At 41.2% G+C, this 24,477-nt stretch overlaps 1 protein-coding gene across 1 annotated transcript in view; it reads left to right on the plus strand.

The window, feature by feature from the left end:
* LOC310800769 (protocadherin Fat 4-like) overlaps positions 1-24,477 on the plus strand; it is a 50,662-nt gene that overhangs the window by 16,401 nt on the left and 9,784 nt on the right.

The raw sequence follows: 24,477 nt of genomic DNA on the forward strand, positions 1-24,477 counted from the left end.
TGGTAACACAACCTGCAATTGTAGAACATTTCAATATTGGACCAAATAAAACATCGAAATGAAAACACCACCCTATGTGAAACATATATGTCATATTGGGGCTATATATATCCCTCGTCGATTTAACGTGATTTAGGTAAGTGACAGCGTAACGCGCTTCTACTGTCATGTCCTACTGTGATGTCCGCTCCAATAAATTGGCTGTACTTCACATTTTAGTTTTACAATAAAAACACATTTATGCAATGACTTTACATAATGTAGGCTATATTTATGTGCATCATCCTACCTGCAGCACGGGAGAGAAAACGATATCTTTCTGGACAAACTTTCACCAATCTAATTAATCTCATCATATAGGGATAGGCTATATTTTTCTAGCTGATGCGTTTAGAACATTCTTTTCACTTTGATCTTGCTATAGTGTAGCATATTTACATGCTTGCCGTATTTAAACTGCAGTTAGATTGGTTTGAGAAGCATAATAATATGGAATAATAGCCTATATATGGAGACAGACAGACGGGATGAAGGGGGGGGGGGGGGGGGAGGAGAGCGCTTGGCTTTGTCTGGTTTTACTGGATTTCTCCTGGAATTGGAGCTTAAAAGGCAAGCTAGTGACTCTTTACTGCACTTCACCAATGAGCTGATGGTGCATAATTTTACGCTTAAAAGGCGTGGTTATAATGCTTGAGGCCGCGTGTAGCGCCGACACCAAGATATCGAGTGCGCTGGTCCACACCCACTAATCTGCGCTGCGGCAGGGCTTAAACGCAGTTTCTACGTCGATTGCAACGATAGGGCCCGGTGTCTCCAGCGTATTGATTTGCCTGCCTGCAGCGTGGCGTTAAGCCCTGATGCCACCAGACTCCAGTGAATTATTGACAGCTTCTGAGAATTGCCTATCGAGCAGTTGAGCTGTGGGGAGCCAGCACAGCGCATTTGGGCCCGCCAGCGCCGGCGTGGCACTTCTCCACGGCCAATCTGAGACAAGTGTCCAGGCATACAGTTGATATATAAATACTGTTAATATTGATAATAATGATTTATTTTTATCAAAAGTGTGGAATTGTCATGGCAAATTATTGATCGAAAGCTTATTGATTGATTGATTATTAATTATGGCAATTCCATGCTGTATTTTGTGAACTGTGTTCTTCACCAATTGCAGAAGATTGTTGTACAGAATATTCCTGTGAGAACATGTGTCTTGTTTTGGGAAGTGTCTGTGGGAATAGACAATTGTTATGTCTTTTGTGAACATCAGATTAGAAGTTGGAAGAATGGAAACTTACTAGAGTGCATGGGACTTCTAGACAGCAGTGGAAAAGTACTGCCCTCCACGATGGGGGGCGGGCATCATTGGTTTCAGTATATGATGTGATGTAAACAATAATTCGGGGCTCTTGCATTGAAAATGTAGTCAAGAGGAGACCTCTCTGCAGAGAGATAATTGTGGAATAAAACCTAAGAACATTTAAAACGGATATCTCATTATTGATGAACCAGCAGGGCATTGCAGCAAATTTTGCCACCACAGTCCTTCCAGTGGTCAGGAACAGAAAATTGCAAGTCAGGCTGGTTATCTCGGATTAGTAGAAGTTCATGCCTCTCATACTTTAGCAGGCAGAGAGAGTTGTCTACCAGACATAAAAAAACAAGACAAACACAAGCACAGAGCAACACCGTGTCGCCATAGGACGGCGCCATCTTCATAATAAAAGGCTTAGTTCATAGTGGAACCATTGAAAGCCAAGCCAACATGTTTCGGCCAACAACCTGGCCTTCATCAGGGCCCTGATGAAGGCCAGGCCACATTTTTTTTAGTACAGTACAGTGTATACTGTATATATATATATATATATATATATAAATACAGTTGTCATGAAAGGTGAAATTAGCAATAGAGTCAACAACAACTTGCTTTTGGAGCCAGGCTAAAATGGCCATTTGTGGAACTGCAGTTTTTGCTATTCCTGCTTTGGTGGCAATGCGACAAAGCAAAGCTGTCCCCTCGGGCCAAACATCAGTATGTGATGAGCTGGGAGTGAGAACGGGTTGCTTAGTTGCTTATAGAAGCAGAACAACTCAGAATGAAGGACCATGCTGCTGCCAGCTTGAACCTGAGACCTTCTGGCTGCAGGAAGGTCTCTCTAACTGCTGCAGCATGTTACATTTTAACCAGTGAGTCAACTTCACCTCGGTGAACTTGCTCTATTTACTGACTGACTGAGAGGGACCATAGATGGTCTATTTACTGACTGACTGACTGAGTGGGACCATAGATGGTCTATTTACTGACTGACTGACTGACTGACTGACTGACTGACTGAGTGGGACCATAGATGGTCTATTTAGTTACTGACTGAGTGGGACCACAGATTCAGCGTCAGAGTCAGCGTGATGTCACCCATTGGTTTTTGGACTCCCGTTTGGCCGTCGCCATCTTGGGGGTTTTGCGCAGGTCGCGCGAGACGGCGCAAGACGGTGCATTTGTTCGCTGCTGTACCGAAATAAAGTGTCAGTTCCACTGCAGTTAGTCTGGACTGAAAAAGCTCGATACCAGCTATGAGCCAGGCTAAGCTAAAGTAGACTAGCATAACACCAGAGGCAACAACAAACCCTTCAATCGGGAGTAAATTATGTTATATCAGACAGACTTTTCTTGCATATTAGTCATGAAAAATGAGAATCGTGCGGCTTTTAAATTTTTACCAAGTAGTAAAAAAAATTCAGCATGACATTTTTTAGTAAATTTTGCATTGCACATCCTGCGATGTGACTATTGCATATTATGCTACTTTGCGATGGCGATGCTGAAACAAGCCTATATTGTGCAGCCCTTGTCCAAGCCTGAGCTGGCCGCCTGAGTGGGACTGGGCTTGGAGCTTTGGTTCTGACTTTGCACACACACACCTGAGCTCAGCTCAGCTCAGCTCAGCACATCATCCCTGACTGAAGCCCGGCCAGGCAGCCTTCATGCATGACTTAATCTGAGGCAGGCATGAGATGATATTATTGCTCTGGATGTGACTCGTAAGCCACAGAAAGCATTTCACTTAACGTGCATTTGAAGAGCCATGCTTTTAGGAGGCAGCAGGATCGCTTTGACTGACCCGCTTAAATCATCCAATGAGAGTGCTTTTTATTCCTGCCGCCTCCCAGTGTCGTCATCCAGTGTCGTCCAGTCCTGCACTCATCTTCAGGACTCGTGACTTGACTTGCACTTGAGCACTGATGACTCGGACTTGGACTTAGACTTTTGACTCGAGCGTTCATGCATTCGGACTCGAAAGTTGGAGACGAAGCCTCAGACTTGTTAATTGATAAAGACTGTTTTCTTTTTGTTTTTGTTTTTTTGACATTGCTTTTTGTAATAGAGAGGCAAAGTGACCGCCTACTTCCTGCTTCAGCACTGTACCAGAGATTTTCATCCGCCATTTATTTTCCCATAGACCTTTCGTAAAATGCGTATAAAAAGAGTTTTACTGGTTCAAACCAAATGTTCAGCTAACGCTATAATCGGGAGAGACCATAGAACATTTCACTCGGACCAAAACAAAAAAAAACATAGAAAAAATATTTTCTTCAAACCCGCATTTCTTTTACGTTTTGGTCCGAGTGAAATGTTATGCGATCTCTCCTGTTTCTAAATATATCTGTACCGTTTGGTTTAAACCAGTAAAACTATTTTTATACACATTTTACGAGATGACTATGGGAAAATAAATGGCGGATGAAAATCTCTGGTACAGTGCTGAAGCAGGAAGTGACGTTCCACTTTGGCTCTCTATAGGTCCTAGTAATTTGGTATACGGTATTGATAGCTATACTAATACTGTGACATTAAATCCGTGCAAGGGCAGGCACGTGTGTTATACCTACATGTGGCTTCACACTCGTTCCGGACTCAGACTGAGGTATTTGTGACTGCAGCCTTGGACTCAAAACCCTGGGGGACTCGAGACTCGACTTGGACCCGAGATATAGACGACGGAGGACGAGACTCGTGGACTCGTGTTTGAAAACAACTCAATCACGGTGGCTAAATTGTTGACTAGATTAACACATTCACTGCCAGCTGTTTTTTTTTTACTGTAGGTAGGTTCTGCCAGAGGGTTTTTTTGAGGATTCTGGCTCATCTTTCAAGACCTGAGGATTCTTTTCTGCTAAGATTTTGTGAACACAAAATATCTAAAAAGAACTAATAGAATGTGTGCTTTCTCTGTCTAAAAGAGTTAGTTTGTAGAGTTAGTAGTTATGTAGGCATTAGCACTTGAATACAGCATGGTTTCAGCGTCTGAAAATTTATTCTGAGATAAATGGCTTTTTGTGAAATTCGATAGAACAGTCACTTTAACCATTCATTTTTGGCATCAGTAAGACATCAGACATCTAAACAATAGTTTTGAACAGTAATTTCCTCCATAACAGCAGGAAACACCCCTCTCCTTCAAACTCCTCCCTCCGTGTGTGTTCTTCTTGGCTGCAGCGGGCGTGTCACAAGCTCGTTTCTGTTGCTGCTGTAACCTTGCGTCACCAGGCTCACTGCTTTGCTGCTACTGTGCCTGTCTGCTGGCGGCCGCTGTGCAAGTCTGGATCGGCTCGCTCGTTTCTTGGAGTTTCGGTTGAGAGTTTTGATGAAGCTTTTGCGATTCTGGTCATATTTATGCTGCGTGTTTCAAAGTGTGTTCCACCCGTAATCTATTATGCAAATTTGCAATCCCGCACCGCCAGCAATCAGCGCGAAAACGAAAGCGTTTTCGCCAATCCATTTTCATGAGAATGGCTTCCTCACACTGCTTTTTGCTTGCCTTCCTCTAGTCAGGAGAGCACTGTCGCCACTTAGTGGGTCGGTGGAATGGGTTGTACACGTTCGGTGGCTTCAATATTTATATAAGAGATATAAAAGGGTTAGATGCACATCCCACGGTCAAAAAAAACAAAACATTTTTTTGACGTAAAAACACGTCATTGGCAGTCAACCGTTGGATTTTGTTTGACGTAAAAACACGTCATTGGCAGTGAACGTGTTAACACGTTCACTGCCATTGACGAGATATCTCGGCTTACAAAATCCAACGTTTGACTGCCAATGACGAGATATCTCGGCTTAAAAAAAAAAAAAAAAAATTGACGGTGGGACGTGGATCAACGCTCCCCACGTCTCCTATAAAAATATTGGAGCCACCGAACGTGTACAACCCATTCCACCGACCCACTAAGTGGCGACAGTGCTCTCCAAACTAGAAAAAGCAGAGCCAAAACTGCAGGGGAACGCGCGATGAAACCATTCTCATACTGTAGAATGGATTGGCGAAAACGCTTTCGCTTTCGCTTTCGCTTTCGCTTTCGCGCTGATTGCTGGCGGTGAGGGATTGCAAATTTGCATAATAGATTACGGGTGGAACACACTTTGAAACACGCAGCATAAATAAGACCAGAATCGCAAAAGCTTCATCAAAGCTCTCAACCGAAACTCCAAGAAACGAGCGAGCCCATCCAGACTTGCCCAGCGGCCGCCAGCAGACAGGCACAGCAGCAGCAGCAACAGAAACGAGCTTGTGACACGCCCGCTGCAGCCAAGAAGAACACACACGGAGGGAGAAGTTTGAAGGAGAGGGGTGTTTCCTGCTGTTATGGAGGAAATTACTGTTCAAAACTATTGTTTAGATGTCTGACGTCTTACTGATGCCAAAAATGAATGGTTAAAGTGACTGTTCTATCGAATTTCACAAAAAGCTATTTATCTCAGCTTAAATTTTCAGACGCTGAAACCATGCTGTATTCAAGTGCTAATGCCTACATAACTACTAACTCTACAAACTAACTCTTTTAGACAGAGAAAGCACACATTCTATTAGTTCTTTTTAGATATTTTGTGTTCACAAAATCTTAGCAGAAAAGAATCCTCAGGTCTTGAAAGATGAGCCAGAATCCTCAAAAAAATCCTCTGGCAGAAGCTACCTACAGTAAAAAAAAAACGGCTGGCAGTGAATGTGTTAAAAATAAATTATTGATAAGAAACTATAAGTTCAAACACAGTCAAAGAAAACTAACATAACTATTATCCTTAACTTGTTAGAAAAAAATTATCAATTCAAACATCAAATGATAGGCTATTTGCCTTTCTGTGTAGATCAAAAATTTCCCTATATGTTCACAATTATAATTAATAAGTCCTCACTTTAACTGCATTTCGGTTACTTACTTACTTGTATTACAATGTATCGCTTGCTCAAATCAAACTCTTAATTATGCTAAATATCAAATCAAGCATGATTATTTACCCAGGATTTCATAGCATAAGCAAAGTGTGTCAGAGGCGAGATGGCCTTTTTATTGTTCCACACTTTTATCACATTTCTGGTAAATGGGCTCCTGTTCACTGGTGCTGTGAATTCTGGGAGTTGAAGTCTGAGGCGGCACCTCCACTAAAACGTTTTGGCCCGCCACCTCCCACTTCCTCCCCCAGCGTCCACTCATATCAACAAGCCGCTATTTACCTCTCGTATGAAAACTTTCTCACAGGCTGCAAATGTTTTGGGAAACGGCTTGTTTCGGGTTTCTCATTTCAATTGTTGACGATTTCCAAACCTCTGGCAGACATAGGCTACACACCAAGTGCACTTTGGCATGCAGCCCGCTCAGAGGCTGGGAAATGAACCCACGACCCAATTTTGATGCAGATGGTCAATCTAGTCTATTTTACAAGTCCAAGTCATGTCTCAAGTCTTTGTCTTCATCTCTGCTCTCTAGTCACACTGGAGTCCCCTGTCTCCTGTCTAACTGGTGTACAATAACATTCCTTCAACAATCCCACACCTTTCACCATTCCAAACATCACTCATTCACACTGTGTTCACACTTCCCCTGTCTCCTGTGGTTCCAAAACGCTTTTTAATACACATGATCACAGTTTTTACACAAACCACACCAAGTACGACTCTCAGCATCCCACTCGCCATGGGGAAACCGCCACGAAGGATGCACTCGCCCGAGTGCACCACGCTGTCTGTCCTCCGCCATCATCCTCCGGTGCTTCACAGGGTGTGCACCGTTTGTCCTCAAGCTCACACATGTGTATGTGTGTGTGTGTATGCAGCGAGCAGGCTGGATCTCAGCATCCGATGTCCCAATCTGATTGTCCCAATCTGCTTGTCCAATCTGCTTTCCAATCTGATTGTCCCAATCTGCTGTCCAATCTGATTGTCTCAGTCACACAGACACATAAACACATACACAACAACACAAAATTAAAAAACAAACAAAAACAAAAAACAAAAAGCTGCCAGTCCTTTGAAGGCCAGCTGCATACCCCCTTTGACAGATGCGTTATTTAACGCATGTGTCAATTAATTTAGCAGGCTTTCTTTTTTTTAGAGAGAGGCCCTTTAACTTGTCTCTGCCTCTGCTCGGTTTGGGAACCTCTCTTGGGAAATGTGTGTGCGCTGAACCATGTGCTTATCTGGAACAGCTGCACTGTTTCAAGGCTTCAGGCCGAGGGGGGGGGGGGGGGGGGGAATCTCAGTGTCTGTTGGCAAAACATTACCTTTTCGCTTAGCAAATAAGGGTTTTCCAGGCTAAGCACTCACTTTTCCTAAAAAACAACACAACTTCTATTAAACAGTACTGTAATAATGCAAAAAAGTACCTTTGCTCTGTGTGCATTGCATATACATAATGTATGCAGTGTGTGATTCTCTTACTAAAACAATGGTTTGTCAAACAGCTGTAACATGCAAATGTTCATGTGTGTCATCACTTATCTGCTCATAATTGGTGTCTTTGGAGAAAGTTCTGCTGTGAACCCTCCACCCTCAACTGGCTCGCGTCTCCGGCCGTGTCAGTCTCTCCCCGTCATTGACCAGCGCCTCACACCTTTTCCGCTCCGTCTTGATTCGCCTCGCTTGAGTCCTCTGCTGTTAAACTGTCCAGGTGGTCAACCCACAGCACATTGTTCATTTGCCAAGGGCAGATGTTGTCCTGCTGGCGTCAACCTCCGGGCCAAGCCTATGAATCGAAAACTCAACGGCAGTTATATATTCTTTTACAGCAAGCAAACCACTCATGATGCATTTCTGTAGCCCGTCACACCGGTGTGGTCAAACACTTACACGGGAGGGAGAGATAAATCTCTCCCATTGCTGGCGCTAGCTGCGGTGTTCAGGGCTGGTGGCTGCGGTACGGATGTTGCTGCCGGTTCCCTGGCTAAAGCCCGCCCGGAGTGCTGATGGTCTCCGCTGGAGCCTGGACTGCTGGTGGTCTTCAGTGTAGTTGAGCCTGGTGCTGACTCTCAGTCTGCTGCATGGTGGTGGTGAGGCGCGGGTCAATTCCAGGTCGAGACCTTTTAAGACACATTAAGAGACACTAGCTAAAGATTAAACTCCTCACATGATAAATGAAAATGTATGTATGTATGGTATGTATGTATTGCTTCTGGCAGACATACTTTCTTTTCCCCCTCATAATAAATGTGTTGCTGTTGTTTTCTCTGTGGTTTTATCCAAAACCACTTAGATCATAACTTTTATACAGTCTGTGTTCCCTCTAAATGTGGCGTGTAGGTCTGCTTGAGATAAATGTGCTTTCCTGGTGTGTATTTAGACCGTTGCAAATACAAACCCATAGCTCCTCGTGAGCTTTCTCTAAACAGCTGTGGTTTTGTTTGTGTGTGCGAAATCAAAACCAATACCTTGTGATATTACCAATAAAAACAAAATAACAACCAATCCCTCTTTTGTAGGCAGGTATGGGTTAAAATAAAACCCACTGTGGATCCACATAACAAAATAAACAACCCCGTTTGTCCCCTGCCGGCCGGCTTATCTACACACATATGAACGTTTAAGCCCCAAAAGAAAAAGTTTAATTTGAACGTTTAGCCCGTGTTTAAGCCCCAAAACAATACGAAAATCCAGGGATGAGCAAATCTTTAACGACTTTAAAAAATTTAGAAACGAAGTAATCAGAATGGTCAAAGAAGCCAAGTTAAATTATTTTAATGAAAAGATCACAGAAAACCAAAACAATCCACAAAACTATGGAAATCCTTAAAGCATCTAGGTCACAACAGTAGACTTAAAGGCCGGCTTTACCGTGGGGAATATGAATATATATTAAATCTCACGCCCCTAAGGTTTTCGAATCCGTTGAAATTTTTGAAATTGGTTGTTTCCCGCCAGAGATATCACCAGAAATCCACTCTGTGTGGAGGGGGGGGGGTGGTGGAGGGGCGGGTGCGGGGACCCGAAATACTACATTTCCCACAATGCACTGGGCTCGCGTGGCCTTCGTTTTCATGCCCACCCCTCAGGCATTTGGCTGATATCAAACTCCAGTAGGTGGCGGTAATGCACATATATGTTTGCCAACCGCCATAAAACTCAAAGAAGAAGAAGAAGAAGAAGGCTTCGACAATAAAAGATACAAAGAAGAAGAAATAAATCGAAAATAAAATTGCCTCCAAATTGCACCAAATGTAAACGGTAGTATATATGTCGGGAGATGTCTTCATAAAAATTTTTTCATGCATTTTAAGGCATTTTCGTAGGAGTTACGCGCATCTGATGTTGTAACTATTTTCTGTAAAAATGTGTAAAAATGGGTACATTGCTCAGCGTTGATTTCGTTACTTCAACTCACCTACTACTAGATGTAAAATTTGACGAGCTTTCCAATGCCGCCAGTCCCGTGTCTTCTGGTGCTTCCGTTCCAGAGATATGGTCTCTTGGCAAGGAGCTATGGAAAGCTAACCTAGCTACAGTATTCTATGCGGGTGAACAAGATGGCTGCCTTTTGCTTTTCGTCGAGAGCTCTGAAGGGGCGTGGAGGACCTCTAGAGGCGGGACCATCTAGGTCAGTACAGAGACGGTATGTGCAGACAGACTGATCACTACAACCAAGAGCAGAGGCTCCTCATCCAGCTGTGTCAAAGAGAGGTGTAGTTCATAGGCGCTCGAGTTCCGCAAGCGGGGAGGGAAGCCGGGTGACGCGTAACGCGTCATCCGGCTTCCCTAAAAATGTGAGAGATGCCTGATAGGTCAGGCAGTGAAGCTCCAATTTCAAAAAAATTCTACGGATTCTAAAACCTTAGGGGCGTGAGATTGATATATATTCATATTCCCCACGGTAAAGCCGTCCTTTAAGACCAAAACCACCAACTTGAACTTAAAAGTAGGAGGAACACTCATCTCAAAGAAATCTAAGGTGGGAAATTGTCTTAATCATTATTTTACAACAATTGCTAACACCCTAGTGAACAAATGACCTGATCATTCCGGTAGTTACGGCGATAAGCATATTCAGTCCTTTTATAAAAACCTTGGGGTGCAAGCAGATCAATTCTCTTTTTCGAGAGTATCTAGGGAGGATGTGCTGGCAAAGCTGCGGGCTCTCAAACCCTCAAAGGCAACTGGTCTCGATAACATCCCCTCCAGGTTTTTGAGGGACTCAGCTGAGGTTATTTCTCCCATCATTGCCCATATAGCCAACCTGTCCATTAGTCAGAGTCATGTCCCACAGGAATTCAAAATGGCGAGAGTTACCCCTCTACATAAAAAAGGAAGTAAGCTCGACCCCGGGAACTACCGTCCTGTTTCCATCCTTTGTGTCATCTCAAAGGTCATAGAGAGGTTAATTTTCGAACAAATAGATAACTATCTAACATCACACAAGCTTCTATTTGAATTCCAATCGGGCTTCAGAAAATCACACTCCACGGACACCTGTCTGCTATTCCTCACTGACCACATCAGACAGGAGGTTGATAGGGGCAATTATTGTGGCATGGTCATGTTAGACCTGCAAAAGGCATTCGACACCGTTAACTTTAACATCTTGCTGAGTAAGTTGGGGGCCATCGGCTTTGACAGCACATCATGCAAATGGGTTCGGTCCTATCTGGAGGGAAGAGAACAGGTGGTAGATGTAAATGGTACCTTGTCCCCCCCTCTACCAGTAAACTGTGGGGTCCCTCAAGGAAGCATTTTGGGGCCTATGTTCTTTCTCATATACATGAACGACATGCAATCGGCAAGCAACTGCAATTTATTCTTATTCGCAGATGACTCTGCTCTCCTATTCTCACACCGGGACAAATTGCTGGTTGAAACCGTCCTTAGCGCCGAACTAGAGAAAATTGGCACCTGGCTATCTGATAACAAACTATCTCTACATCTCGGCAAAACAGAATCAATTCTGTTTGGGTCAAGTGCCAATCTCAAAAAATCTCCTGGCTTCTCAATTAATGTAGGTGCAAATAAAATCAAAAATAAAGACGAGGTCACATACCTGGGGTGCATCCTGGACAATAAACTCTGGTGAGAAAATGGCTCTAAAGGTGATTTCTAAAGTCAACCAAAAAACAAAATTCCTAGCAAGAATATCATCATTTATCAACAGAGAGGCTATGAAAGTGCTAGCAGGTGCACTCATCCAGTGCCCCCATACGGAAGAGGCATATATACACATATATGTAGTAAACATACATGTAGTATATGTTCATATAAGTATTCGACATATATCCACATATATATCCAGGATATATGTGCATATATGTACATATGTATCACAATATATGAACATGTATGGAATTGGAACGTTTCATATATGGTCCATATATGTTTGTCCTATATAATTATATATGTGCATACATGTATAGATTGTATATGGACACATGGCAATTAATTATATGTACATTTGTATGCATTGACACTATACGGGCATATATGGTTAATACATATAAAACTATATATGAATAATAACTATACATACATATATGTTTTATTTTATATGAACATATATGACTATTACCTGTGTATAACTGTATGTATTTATCTCTATTCGACATATATCCACCTATATATCCAGGATATATGTGCATATATATCACAATATATGAACATGTATGGAATCAAAACACATATCTCTTCATTAAAAGAGATGTAATTTTCCAAATTATTTTTGATTGAACAACATCTCAGAAGTGAAACCCACCATGAAAATGGTTAGTTTTGTGCAAGACTTCCAGCACTACTGGATATTTTCAAGGTTTGTCCAGTGTGCATGAGATTGAAAAATAAGGGTTTTTTGACAGTGGAGTCATTAAAATGCCCCACAGTCTATATTATGGTTTTAGTGTAAACATTATATATTATATATGATTTAGAAGCTCATCGTAAAGCTGATTCCAAATATATAATTTAAAAGCTTCATAAATTAAATCCTGTGGAGTTATTAACCATATTAGATCCCTAATCTCTGCCCCAAATGCATCATGGGACTTCCATGCAAATTCTGGAGAAATGTTCACGCCCCCTCCAACCAGTCTCTCTGCTGCACCCTGGATTACTTACATGAACATAGATGATCACATGTATGAGAATACTCATATATGTTAATTGCTTATATGAGCATACCTGCTGACATATGTCAGTAAAGTCATGTTAATTGCTGATATACACATATATGTAGACATATGTAAGTAAAGTCTTCTATGTTAATTGCTGATATACACATATATGTAGACATATGTAAGTTTAACCCTATATGTTCAATGCGTACACAAACATATATGATTACATGTATGAGAATATCCGCATATGTTAACTGATTATATGAGCATATATGTTGACATACATAATAGTAATCATATATGTTTAATGCTTATACGAACACATATTTTGATATGGAAGAGAATAACATATATGTGTGTTGCTTGTATTTGCATATATGCGGAAATATGTAGAAATATTCTTATATGTTAATTGCTTATATGTACATATATCTAAACATATGCGAGAATAACCCTGTATGTCCATTACTTGTATGAACATATATGATCACATGTATGAGAATACTCATATGTTAATTGCTTATATGAGCAAACATGCTTGCATATGTAAGTAAATTCTTATATGTTAATTGCTGATATGCACATATATGTAGACATATGTAAGTTTAACCCTATATGTTCAATGCTTACACAAACATATATGATTACATGTATGCGAACATCCGCATATGTTAATTGATTATATGAGCATATATGTTGACATACGTAATAATAATCATATATGTTTAATGCTTAAATGCACACATATTTTGATATGCAAGAGAATAACATATATGTGTGTTGCTTGTATTTGCATATACGCAGAAATATCTAGAAACATTCTTATATGTTAATTGCTTATATGTACATATATCTAAACATAATAGAATAACCTTGTATCTCCATTACTTGCATGAACATATATGATCACAAGTATGACAATACTCATATATGTTAATTGCTTATATGAGCATACATGTGAGGTCTCCCGACCATAGTTCAAGCAGAAGGCCACTCACGCGTAATCCGATCTCAACGTGGTCAAAAATCCTAGTATGACGTCTGCTATGACGTCAAACATGACGTCAGTTAATCCTCATATATATAGCAAGGGTCCTACGTCACCTCTCTCTCTCTGGCCGATCATAGCAGCAGCAGCCCACGGCAGTCCATCTCCCTTGAAGCCGGCCTCACTTTGGCGCTTGACTCCATTGGCCAGTGGCGCTGCTCTTGAGGCAAGAGGAGGGCACCTGCATAGGCTAGGAGATCCCCCCCCGTGGGGGATCGGGAGTCAAGACTCGTTGGTGGTGGACTGGGGAGGTGGGTGGGGCAAAACAACGCTTCGGAGGCCGGCTTCAAGGGAGATGGACTGCCGTGGGCTGCTGCTGCTATGATCGGCCAGAGAGAGAGAGGTGACGTAGGACCCTTGCTATATATATGAGGATTAACTGACGTCATGTTTGACGTCATAGCAGACGTCATACTAGGATTTTTGACCACGTTGAGATCGGATTACGCGTGAGTGGCCTTCTGCTTGAACTATGGTCGGGAGACCTCACTTCAATCAGGAGAGGCCAGTTGGTAGGATTAGACAAACTTTATTTAGCAATCGGCATGCATGGCAAATACTTTGGCGCTTGACTCCATTGGCCAGTGGCGCTGCTCTTGAGGCAAGAGGAGGGCACCTGCATAGGCTAGGAGATCCCCCAAAAGGAAGATCTGATTACCGGAAGTTAATTGAGATCTGCAGGCGCCAGTAGTTGATTGTACTTTTCTGGCCTTCGACCTTTTAGCGACTTACAGCTATTTGCGGCTGGCGCTCCCAACTCGGTCGGGCCTTCGATCTTGATACGTTAATGTTTACTTGGTACGTGCTTATCCTGCCTTCGACCTTTTTTGCGACTTACGGCTATTTGCGGCTGGCGCTCCTAACTCGGTCGGGCACCTCGCGATAGCGCTTCCCAGCTTGGCCTACCTGGCCGCCTTGGCGCTTCGCGATTGTACTTTTCCGGCCTTCGACCTTTTTTAGCGACTTACGTTATTTGCGGCTGGCGCTCCCAACTCGGTCGGGCCTTCGATCTTGGTACGTTGATGTTTAGCTTGGCGCTTCCCGGCTTGGCCTACTTGGCTGCCTTGGCGCGACTACCCTGACTTTCTCCGGTAAATTCTTATATGGTAATTGCTGATATGCACATATATGTAGGCATATGTAAGTTTAACCCTATATGTTCAATGCTTACACAAACATATATGATTACATGTATGCGAACACCCGCATATGTTAATTGATTATATGAGCATATATGTTGACATACGTAATAATAATCATATATGTTTAATGCTTATATGCACACATATTTTGATATGCAAGAGAATAACATATATGTGTGTTGCTTGCATTTGCATATATGCGGAAATATGTAGAAATATTCTTATATGTTAATTGCTTATATGTACATATATCTAAACATATGCAATAATAACCCTGTATGTCCATTACTTGCATGCACATATATGATCACATGTATGAGAATACTCATATATGTTAATTGCTTATATGAGCATACATGCTTACATATGTAAGTAAATTCTTATATGTTAATTGCTGATATGCACATATGTGTAGACATTTGTAAGTTTAACCCTATATGTTCAATGCTTACACAAACATATATGATTACATGTATGCGAACATCCGCATATGTTAATTGATTATATGAGCATATATGTTGACATACGTAATAATAATCATATATGTTTAATGCTTAAATGCACACATATTTTGATATGCAAGAGAATAACATATATGTGTGTTGCTTGTATTTGCATATACGCAGAAATATGTAGAAACATTCTTAATATGTTAATTGCTTATATGTACATATATCTAAACATAATAGAATAACCCTGTATGTCCATTACTTGCATGAACATATATGATCACATGTATGACAATACTCATATATGTTAATTGCTTATATGAGCATACATGCTTACATATGTAAGTAAATTCTTATATGTTAATTGCTGATATGCACATATGTGTAGACATATGTAAGTTTAACCCTATATGTTCAATGCTTACACAAACATATATGATTACATGTATGCGAACATCCGCATATGTTAATTGATTATATGAGCATATATGTTGACATACGTAATAATAATCATATATCTTTAATGCTTATATGCACACATATGTTGATATGCAAGAGAATAACATATATGTGTGTTGCTTGTATTTGCATATATGCGGAAATATGTAGAAATATTCGTATATGTTAATTGCTTATATGTACATATATCTAAACATATGCAAGAATAACCCTGTATGCCCATTACTTGCATGCACATATATGATCACATGTATGAGAATACTCATATATGTTAATTGCTTATATGAGCATACATGCTTACATATGTAAGTACATTCTTATATGTTAATTGCTGATATGCACATATGTGTAGACATATGTAAGTTTAACCCTATATGTTCAATGCTTACACAAACATATGATTACATGTATGCGAACATCCGCATATGTTAATTGATTATATGAGCATATATGTTGACATACGTAATAATAATCATATATGTGTAATGCTTATATGCACACATATTTTGATATGCAAGAGAATAACAGATATGTGTGTTGCTTGTATTTGCATATATGCGGAAATATGTAGAAATATTATTATATGTTAATTGCTTATATGTACATATATCTAAACATATGCAAGAATAACCCTATATGTCCATTACTTACATGAGCATATATGATCACATGTATGGGAGTACTCATATATGTTAATTGCTTATATGAGCATACATGCTTACATATGTAAGTAAATTCTTATATGGTAATTGCTGATATGCACATATATGTAGGCATATGTAAGTTTAACCCTATATGTTCAATGCTTACACAAACATATGATTACATGTATGCGAACATCCGCATATGTGAATTGATTATATGAGCATATATGTTGACATACGTAATAATAATCATATATGTTTAATGCTCATATGCACACATATTTTGATATGCAAGAGAATAACATATATGTGTGTTGCTTGCATTTGCATATATGCGGAAATATGTAGAAATATTCTTATATGTTAATTGCTTATATGTACATATATCTAAACATATGCAAGAATAACCCTGTATGTCCATTACTTGCATTAACATATATGATCACATGTATGAGAATACTCATATATGTTAATTGCTTATATGAGCATACATGCTTACATATGTAAGTAAATTCTTATATGTTAATTGCTGATATGCACATATGTGTAGACATATGTAAGTTTAACCCTATATGTTCAATGCTTACACAAACATATATGATTACATGTATGCGAACATCCGCATATGTTAATTGATTATATGAGCATATATGTTGACATACGTAATAATAATCATATATGTTTAATGCTCATATGCACACATATATTGATATGCAAGAGAATAACATATATGTGTGTTGCTTGTATTTGCATATATGCGGAAATATGTAGAAATATTCTTATATGTTAATTGCTTATATTTACATATATCTAAACATATGCTAGAATAATCCTATATGTCCATTACTTACATGAGCATATATGATCACATGTATGGGAGTACTCATATATGTTAATTGCCTATATGATCATATATGTCAATTTATATTTGGATCACATATATGATCCTCACATATATATACATATATCTCAGGTGGGTTTGTATGCAAAGTGCATACATGTACATGTATGTGACATATATGTGGACCTTGTGTCGGATGTATGTCCATATATGTGTATATATGCCTCTTCCGTATGGGCCATTTTGATTACGCCTGTATCTCCTGGTACTCAAACACCACCAAAGCACTTAAAATCAAACTCCAGACCTCCCAGAACAAATTAGTCCGGTTGCTCCTCAATCTCCACCCCATGACTCATCTCCTCCCCGAGCACTTCTCTGGTCTTAGATGGCTCAGGGTGGAAGATCGAGTCTCACACATTAAAATGTGCATGGTGCGCAAGATAAAGAACAGGACAGTCCCAAACTACTTATTGGGCTACTTCTCCAATGTCAGTGAAGTACACAGGTACTCCACCAGGGGGAGTTCCACGGATTTGGTTCCCATTAAATTCAGAACCAACATGGGGAAAAATTCATTTTTATACTCTGCCGCAGTTCAATGGAATGCTCTACCATCAGCACTGAAAGCAATAGATTCCTTGACAAATTTTAAAAAGGGTTTAAAAAAATGGTTTTATACAAAATGGTCTTAGATTGACCTTGTATAATCTTAAAATGCTTTAAAAATGGTCTTGTCTTGTAAAATGTGAATGTATGTATTGTTATCTTTATGTTTTATGTTTTGCACACAGGCTTACATCTGCACACATTGTCATGCACTGACCTATGCACTCACACTTCTGGGACCACAATGGAAACAAGCTCTTGAGCTTTCTTGTGCCTGTCCCATTGACAGAGTTGAACTGTATGCGTTTGTATGCTTGTTATTTCTGTTCAATAAATAACTACTACTACTACTACAACAAAAAGTTTAATTTGAACGTTTAGCCCCTGTTTAAGCCCCAAAACAAAAAGTTTAATTTGTGATTTTTCTCCCTCTCATTTTTCTCATTCAGAAATTTCTCATTCATTTCTCAGTCATTTCCCATTCATTTTTCATTCATTTTTCTCATTTTTTCTTCCTCAATGAGCCTCACTGCTCAGTTTCACCCACACTCTCCCTTTTTTTTTTTTTTTTTTCAAAGGAAAAAGACCTTTTGAAAACAACTTTTTGCAAATGAATGGTAAGAATTTTCCCAATGCTTTGAATTTGTAATTGTATCCCTTTTATTATAACTACATATAATTTATACCTCCTTTCGCAAAACTCAGGTCTGGGTATGTGTTGCTTTACCCCTTTATACTGCAGTTTTAGACGCTAAAGTAATACCTTTCAACCCGCGTCTTACTGTTTGTCCGTCGATCAAACAGGCCGGTTTTTTTCTCTAAACCTTGCCCAAAACGAGTCGGCTCTAGTAAGCTCCCTTACACGTGCACTCTAACCTAACGCAACGCCTCACCCTCTTCTGGATCCGTTATCCAAGGCGATGAGTATATCCGAAACGGCAATAGTGAGTTTTATCTAATATTATCTCACGCGAGCATCCCCAGGACCCCACACCACTCTCTTCTAGACAATCCTATTTTGACTAAGGCAGTGGTTACATCCGTTTTACACGCACACACATCCCCCAGACCTGTAGCTTTTAGCAGTTACAATTGTCTATTTTTAGAACCAATTGTATAACATTATTCTAAATTTCACAGCTACTCAATTTGACATAAAACTGATCAATCAACATTGCATTCAGTGTGTATTTGCCTCACCAGGTTCCGCAGATCACAGCGCTGGGCTACATTCCTCCGCATGTCGACCCCTGCTCTCTTAGAATTAAGCAAGGTTTCAGGTCCAACTCTGACAGGAGGTTATCACCAGTCGACATGCCAGAGGTCCGCATCCCACACGTGAGATCCCGTATACGAGCCCCCAAGTGTGGTGGCAAAATTTGCTGCAATGCCCTGCTGGTTCATCAATAATGAGATATCCGTTTTAAATGTTCTTAGGAGGTTTTATTCCACAATTATCTCTCTGCAGAGAGGTCTCCTCTTGACTACATTTTCAATGCAAGAGCCCCGAATTATTGTTTACATCACATCATATACTGAAACCAATGATGCCCGCCCCCCATCGTGGAGGGCACTACTTTTCCACTGCTGTCTAGAAGTCCCATGCACTCTAGTAAGTTTCCATTCTTCCAACTTCTAATCTGATGTTCACAAAAGACATAACAATTGTCTATTCCCACAGACACTTCCCAAAACAAGACACATGTTCTCACAGGAATATTCTGTACAGCAATCTTCTGCAATTGGTGAAGAACACAGTTCACAAAATACAGCATGGAATTGCCATAATTAATAATCAATCAATTAGGGCTGGCACGGATCACGGATAATCCGTGACCCGTACGGATCAGCCCCCACGGTTCGGAACGCGGTTCGGAACATCAATAGTCCGCGGACCCCCCCCCCCCCTTTCGTTTCATTTAACGTTTAATGTTAGTGTATGAGAACGCCCAGCGCAGCCAGACACAGACAGGCATAATCATGGCAAGCACAATTGAGCTTCCTCATCCCTTGTCGCTGCTGTAAAGTATGTCTGAAGGCTGTGGCTAGTGGCTACTAAAGACAGAGTCACACAAACTTATTTCAACACCTCTGAAAAAGCACAGGAATGCGATCAGCGTGTTGCGCGCTGCACAAGATAACGAGAGCCACAACACACACACACACACACACACACACACACACACGCGCGCGCACACGTTTCACAAACACATTATCACCGGACGGTGAAATGTTGCCTTAGGACACATAACAACAAAACAACACGTGGGGCCACTGAGTAGCTTAACGTAGCATCAACGTTATATTTCCAGACTGACCTGGTCTGGTCTGTAGGTCTGTACCCGTGTCATGTGACTGGTGCAAGCAACAGCCACGAAGTTAGGCATAGCAGTGCCACCTAAAACAGGAAGTTGGGTCGTTCTGCCTTCAGAGTAAAAGCATACATTGTGTCACTTATGAGAAAAAAATATTTTTTGAGCTGTGCAGGGCAACAAATGGTTAGATAATTATAATAGTATTAAAAAAATCTAATCGAAAATCTAATTTTGAGAGAAAAAATCTGATATATATATTTTTTTGCTGATCCGAAAAATCCGTGATCCGTGGCTCAAAATCCGTCACGCGATCCGATCCGTGGGTTTTCTGATCCGTGCCAGCCCTACAATCAATCAATAAGCTTTCGATCAATAATTTGCCATGACAGGACGTAGCCGCAAATACCAACAGCTGCTATGCTAACAGTGGCTGTGCTAACCAGCACAGCCACAAGCGTCCACCGAGGAGAAGAGGGAAGCGTGGAGGTGTCCTGGTACGACTACGACAGAGGAAACATCGCTCTCCGCTTCCCAGCATAATCCTGTCTAACGTCCGTTCCTTGGTCAACAAACAGGACGAATTGGCCACTCTTATCCGTGCCAAGCGTGACGCTGACAGCTTGGTGCTCTGTTTTACCGAAACATGGCTGGATGAGAACATACCAGACTCTGGAGTCTCTCTACCTGGCTTCTCCCTTCTCCGAGCCGATCGTACGGAGGACTCTATGAAGAAAAAAGGTGGCGGAGTCTGCTTTTATATCAACCAGAGATGGTGTTCTGATTCAACCATTCTATCTCGGTCCTGCTCTCCGGAGCTTGAGACGCTATTTGTCAGATGCAGGCCCTTTTATTTACCGAGAGACTTTGCCTCAGTTATCCTGGTCGCGGCCTACATTCCCCCCAGCGCCGGAGCTAAGGACGCCTGCAAGCAGCTGGCAATGCAAATCACGGCAGTGGAGAACTCTAACCCGGACTCAGTGGTTTTATTATTAGGAGATTTTAATCATGTGAACGTGAAGAAGTCACTCCCCAAATACAGGCAACAAATTTGCGTCGCCACCAGAGGAGACAAGACATTAGACCACTGCTACTGTGTCATCCCCGACGCTTACCATTCTGTAGCGTGGCCGCCATTGGGTCAGTCACCACAACACAACACCAACAACACAACACCGTCTTCCTCATTCCCAGGTACCGTCAAAAACTGAAAGCCGTTAAACCAACTAAAAGAACTGTGAAACAATGGTCAGATGAAGCACGCGACTGCCTAAAGGACTGTTTTGACTCCACAGACTGGTCTGTTTTTAAAGACAATGATCTAGATGAATACTCTGATGCTGTGACCTCATATATCCACTTTGTGGAAGATATCTGCATTCCCTCTAAGACTGTGTCTGTCTATAGTAACAACAAACCGTGGTTTAGCAAGGAGATTAAACTACTTTACCTAGAGAGAAAGAAGGCTTTTCAGTCCAGGGACACGGCCCAATATAAAATTGCCAAGTATAAATTTGAAAACGCAGTTAAGAAGGCTAAAGCCAGCTATAAGGCCAAACTAGAATCTAAACTAAATGCCAACGACAGTAAGGGAGTCTGGCATAGCCTAAAACAAATCACAAATTATAAAACTAATCATGCCGTCCTAGACGACGACCCCTCACTCCCTAACAAGTTAAATGAGTTCTACTGTAGATTTGAGGCTCAGCCTATGGCTGATTCTAGCTTCTCCAGCTCTACTGTGCCTCTAGATCCTCCGTTCCTGATAGAGGAACATGAAGTTAGGAATCTGCTAAAACGTCAGAACTCTAGAAAGGCAGCTGGTCCCGACCTGGTTTCTGCAGCCACTATCAAGTGGTGCGCAGACGAATTGTCTCTGGTTTTTACTGACATTTTTAATTTGTCCCTTAATGTGTGTAAAGTCCCTGCTTGTTTTAAATCAGCTATAATTGTTCCTGTACCAAAGAAAACAAATGTTAGCTGTTTAAACGATTACAGACCTGTGGCTTTGACTTCTGTAATTATGAAGGTATTTGAAAAGCTAGTAGCCAAGTAACTGTCTAATGTGACACTTGATTCGTTTCAATTTGCATATAGGAAGAAGAGGTCTGTAGAGGATGCTGTATCCCTCTGTATCCATTCCATCCTGCAGCACCTTGAGGCCAATTCTACTTATGCACGCATTTTGTTTATTGATTTTAGTTCAGCTTTTAATAATATAATACCAGCTAGGCTGTGCGACAAACTCCTTCAGATGGGCGTTAACAAGTCCATGTGTGATTGGATATTTGACTTTCTGACCAACAGGTCACAAGTGGTCAGAGTCAATAACAGGCTACCCAAGCCACTGCTATTAGCTTGGGTGCTCCCCAGGGTTGTGTTTTGTCCTCTTTACTTTATTTATTTTATACCAACGACTGCATCTCGCTTTCCGACTTAGTCAAAATATTTAAATTTGCGGATGACACCACCGTGACAGGTCTGATCTCCTGTAATGATGAAACAGCTTACAGAGCAGAAGTCTCCTCACTTGTCGAGTGGTGTGCTCAGAACAACTTAAAGCCCCAATCAGTAAGTTTTCCAACTGCGCCCTCTGCGTGCATTAGTATCGATAACGATATCGCCGTTCAAAGTCAACAAAACACAGCGCCAGAAGCTCTATGTACATGTTGTGACATCGGGTACTCACCACGTGATGAAATAATAATCCATAGTTCTGTGAAACATCATTTTCGTAGCAAATCCGAATCGAGTTACTTCCTCGTTTTCATGAACACAGCGCTTACGCTGTACAGCGCATGCGCGCATGCTTTTCTTTTTTCTATTTTATTGACACGGGACGCTGACAGCAAACTGCTTAGTCCCAGTGCTGGCCAATGGAGGGCGGTGTGGGATAAATAAAGATGAGGGTCTCCCTATTAACAGTCAATCTACCATGTCATATGACTAAAAAGCCCTTATATTACAGTAAAAAAATTCAAAAATCTTACTGATTGGGGCTTTAACCCTCAACATCTCCAAAACCAAGGAGATGATTGTGGATTTCCGCAAAAATAAAGCTGAACTCCAGCCTTTAATCATAAATGATCAGGCTGTTGAGAAGGTGGAAAGTTTCAAATTCCTGGGGACCACGATTTCCTCTTCTCTTAAATGGAACGTCAATGTGAGCCTTATCGTAAAGAAAGCCCACCAACGTTTGTTCTTCCTGAGGCAACTCAGGAAATTCAAAGTCTCAAAGATAGGGATGTGTCACTTCTACCGAGCTATGATAGAGAGTGTGCTCACATTCTCTATCACAGTTTGGTTTGGTAACTGTTCAGCTGAAGACAGAGAAGAGCTGAACAGGGTCGTGAAAACGGCATCGAAGATCATAGGTAAGGATTTGCCGAGAATATGCGATATTTATAACGAGCGCATATTGAAGCTAGGGCTGAAGATAATAAGGGACCCCTCCCATCCAGCCAATGCTCTCTTTGCCCCCCTTCCTTCGGGAAGAAGGGTACGCAGCATCAAATGCAGAACCACTCGTCTGCATAACAGCTCGTACCCTGAAGCAGTGAGGGCCCTTAACTCCTCCTCAGTTCAGTTCACCACCCCAATTTAATTTTACCCCCTGGTCTTTTAATGCACTAGACACTTTAATGCATTGTGCACTTGCATTAGTGCACTTGCACCGCCTGTGCCTACCCTGCACTGTACACTGTATTGCATACTGTTTTGCATTTTGCAGTTGTTTTTGATTGCATGTTCCTACTTTTTATACATTGCAGCAGATGTGTAGTTGTATTGTCTGTCTCTCATGGTCTGTTACTGTGATTGTTTTGTCTGTTTGAGCATGCCAAGACAAATTCCAATCAATTTTGGTTGATATGGCAATAAAACTATTGAATCTTGAATCTTGATCTATTAAAGCTTTTTTAATTATTAGAAGAGTGCCTTGGTCTATTTTTTCTTTAGACTTCTATAGAACTCGCACAACATGCAGGGTAGTCCAATAGACTTCTATAGAACTTTCACAACATGCAGGGTAATAATAATAATAATAATCATTGGATTTATATAGCGCCTTTCCAAGGCTCAAAGCGCTGACACAGGATGATTATTCGTTCACACCAATCATACCGGTGGTTCAGAAGCGTGGCAGCCACACATTGGCGCTCAACGGTCCCTCCGAACCACCATCATCATTCATGTCTACATTCATACCAATCATACCAATCATACCATTCATGTCTACATTCATATCAATCATACGAGGCAAGGAGGGTTAAGTGTCTTGCCCAGGGACACAACGAATAACAGCTGGGAGGGAGCGGGGATCGAACCGCCAACCCTTGGGTCATTGGCCGACCCGCTCTACCTCCTGAGCTAAAGCCGCCCTTCAGTCACTTAGGTAACCTAAGAACACATCAACGCATTCACACTGGAGAGAAGCCCTACCACTGTGACCAATGTAGGAGAAGTTTCTATTGGGTAGTCCAATAGACTTCTATAGAACTCGCACAACATGCAGGGTAGTCCAATAGACTTCTATAGAACTCGCTACTGAAATCTGTTGGGAGTTAGAATATGAGTGAGAGGAATTAACCCTTGGGGATTAATAAAGGTACCTACCTAA

This window comes from Poromitra crassiceps, assembly GCF_964638095.1.
Source record: "Poromitra crassiceps genome assembly, contig: HAP1_SCAFFOLD_60, whole genome shotgun sequence".
Lineage (NCBI taxonomy): Eukaryota > Metazoa > Chordata > Actinopteri > Beryciformes > Melamphaidae > Poromitra > Poromitra crassiceps.